The following is a 3,522-nucleotide window of genomic DNA, read 5'->3' as shown; positions in this document are numbered from 1 at the left end:
ATAGAATCATGTCATCTGTAAACAGGGATAACTTGACTTCTTCCTTTCCAATTTGTATCTCTTTGCTTTCCTTTTCTTGCTTAATGGCTCTGACCAGAATTTCCAGGACTGTATTAAATAGCAGTGATAAAGTAGGAATCCTTGCCTGGTTTGAGATCTGAATGGAAATGCTACCAACTCTTCCCCATTCAATATATGCTGGTTGTGGGTTTGTCATATATTGCATTGATTTTGTTAAGGACAGTTTCTTCCATACCCAGTTTGCTTAAGGATTTCATCGTGAAAGGATTTTTTATATTATGAATCACATTCTCTGTATCTATTGAGTTTTTTTATGTTTTATATTCTTCAATTTGTTAATGTGATATAAAACATTTATTAATTTGTTGATTGAACCATTTCTACATACTAAGGATTAATCCCTCATGGTGTGGGTGAATTATCATTCTGATGTTTTGCTGGATTCTATTAGCTAGTACATTATTGATGATTTTTGCTTATGTGTTCATCAGGGAAATTGATCTATAGTTTCTTTGTCACATCTTTTTCTGGTTTAGGAATTAAAGTGATGCTGGCCTCATAAAAGGAATCTGGGAGGATTTCTTCTCTTTCAGTTGATTTGAATCTTTTGATAATAATAGAATTATTTATCTTTAAAGTTGTGGTAGAATTCAATAGTCAAGCCATTCAGTAAGGATAATTTTTACTGATTCTGTCTTTGTCTTGGTTGTTGTTCTACTTAGGTTTTCTATGTTTTCATCATTCATTTTTGTAGAATTTATGTGTCCAGAATCTATTGCTTCTAGATTTTTTTCAATTTATTGGCATATAGCTGTTTTTAGTAATGCCTGATGATTCTTTTTTGGTTTCATTGTATCCATTGTAACTGCTCCCTTTTCATCACTGATATTATTAATTTTGGTTTTCTACCCTTTTTTGGGTAGTTGGGCAAATTTTAATTGGTGTTTTGATTGTTTTTTCTTCAATTAAATTTTATTTATTTCTTCTCTAATTTTAATTGTTTATTTTATCCTAAAATAAGTTTAGTTTGTTCTTGCCTTTGAATATTTTATTTGTTGCTTTTCTGATTTCATATGCAGGCACTAATTGCTATAATCTTCCTGCTTAAAAGAGCTTTTGCTGTATCCCATAAATTTTGATATGTTGTGTTTCATCTTGATTCATTTCTTGGAATTTTGAAAATTTTTCTTTGATTTATTCTATGATCCACTGTTCATTCAGGAGCATATTGTTCAGTCTCTATGCTGTGTGTTTGTATATTTTTCTAGAATTTCTTAACTGGTTAATTTCCAGCTTTATTCCATTGAGGTCAGAAAAGATACACGGCATGATTTCAAATTTTTTTTTTGGAAAATCATCTTGCCTTATGGTCTAGCATATGGTTTATCCTACAGAAAGCTCCCTGACCTGATGAAAAGAATGTGTATTTTGTAGTTGTGTGATGAAATGTTCTGTAGATATCAATTATATGCATTTGGCCCACAGTGTAGATTAGCTCTATTGCTTTGTTGCTTCGTTGTTGATTTTTGTTCCAGTTGACATTTCCAGGGATGAAAGTGGGGTGTTGAATTCTCCCTTTATTATTGTTTTGGTGTCTATGTCTCCTTTATATCCATTAATATTTGATTTAAGTCACCATCCCCCGGTACTGTGTTCATACATATTTACTATAGTCACATCTTCCTGTTGAATTGATCCCTTGATCATTACATAATGTCTGTCTCTTTTAACAGGTTTTTATTAAAATCTGTTTTCTCTGGTATTAGGATGGCTGCACCTGCTTGTTTTTGCTGCTATATGCTAAATCAGGCTGATCAATACAAAAATTATATCTCAGCCAAAAATGTATATTATTTAGGATAAACTTGTTTCAATGATAACAATTCAGAAGCCCAGGATTTGGAAAGATCATAAAATTTCTAGTAAGTAATAAAGGGCAGGATATGATTTTCCCAATGACTGATCCTGAGTCAACTAATATTCTGATTGTAGTATAGAATTCCTTCAATTACAAGAAAATTCTTGTGAGTATAGAATTCCTTCAATTATAAGAAAATTCTGTTTAAAGTCTTTATTTTTCATATTCTTAATTTATCCTTCATTAGTCATAATCAATTATAAGCAAATTTTAAAAATAGAAAAAATGTCTATGCAGTGCTTATCTACATTGATTTATGCATTTTGTCTCTAGTAATCTAGTAACCTAAGTGTGATTCAGTGTGTTTTTTGTGTGTGTGTGTGTGTGTGTGCGCGTTTATGTGTGTTGTCAAAAAACGCATATTGCTTATACTGACTGTCAGCTGGGAATAATTTAGTAGATTATCTCTTTTCAGTAGCTCTCAGATGAGCTTTGAAATGGAATTTAATGTAATGAAGTTTAGTGAGCATTTAATGAACACTCACTGCAGGCCTGGTTCTTTAATTGCTGTGACTGAGTTATTTTTAGTCTATGATCTCATGGTAAAGTATCTCAGAATGGCAAGTATCTGTATAACAGCTTATAATTTTTGTTCCATATATCAGATATTATTTAATATAACTATGTAAATAAAGATATTGTCCATGAGGTTGTTGTCATGGAAGATTCCAAAGACCCAAAAAAGCCTTCAAGAAACAAAATGATGTATGATGCCAAAAAGGCCATCTTGGCAAGAGATATTCTGGAGAAAATAGCTTTCTATTTCTTTAAATAGGAAAATGTAGCTCATTGATATTCCTTAGAGCTGTTCATATGAAAAGAACTAAAAAATATCAGCAACATCATCACCATCATTTATAATGTTTATATTTTAAAAATTAATACACATGTTGTTCTTGTACATTTTAGGAAGTACAGTGCACTCCTTAATATATATTTAATATACATATTTACATCAATATATGGAAATATATTGCATAAACTAGTAAATCAGTCCCCTAGCCTTTATGCATTCTATTTGTTTGGAACCTACCAAATCATTTTTCAGCTTTTTATGCAATATGTATCAGTTGTTACTCCACTGTGCTGTGGAGCAATAGAAGTTGTTTCTATTTGATAGTCTTTTGGTACCTGGTATTAAATCTCTATTTATACTCCCCCCACTAAACCTTCTAGATCTCTAATAACCACATTTTTAATTTTAAAACAATCAATTTTTTTCAGACATCCAAATACAAGAAAGTACATGTGATTTTTGTCATTCTGTGTCTGGCTTATACCACATAAAATAATGATATTCAGTTTCATCCTTTTTTTTTTACTGGAAATCATGACATTTGAGAAAGCTACTTGGCCAGCACCATGGCTCACTTGCTAATCCTCTGCCTATGGCACCGGCACCCCGGGTTCTAGTCCCAATTGGGGCACCTGTTCTGTACAGGTTGCTCCTCTTCTAATTCAGCTCTCTACTGTGAGAAGGCAGTGGAGGATGGCCCAAGTACTTGGGCCCCGAACCTGCATGGGAGACCAGGAGGAAGCACCTGGCTCCTGGCTTCAGATTGCCACAGCGCATTGGCTGTAGC

Source organism: Oryctolagus cuniculus, chromosome 1 (assembly GCF_964237555.1).
Source record: "Oryctolagus cuniculus chromosome 1, mOryCun1.1, whole genome shotgun sequence".
Classification (NCBI taxonomy): domain Eukaryota; kingdom Metazoa; phylum Chordata; class Mammalia; order Lagomorpha; family Leporidae; genus Oryctolagus; species Oryctolagus cuniculus.
This window is presented reverse-complemented; position numbering follows the sequence as displayed.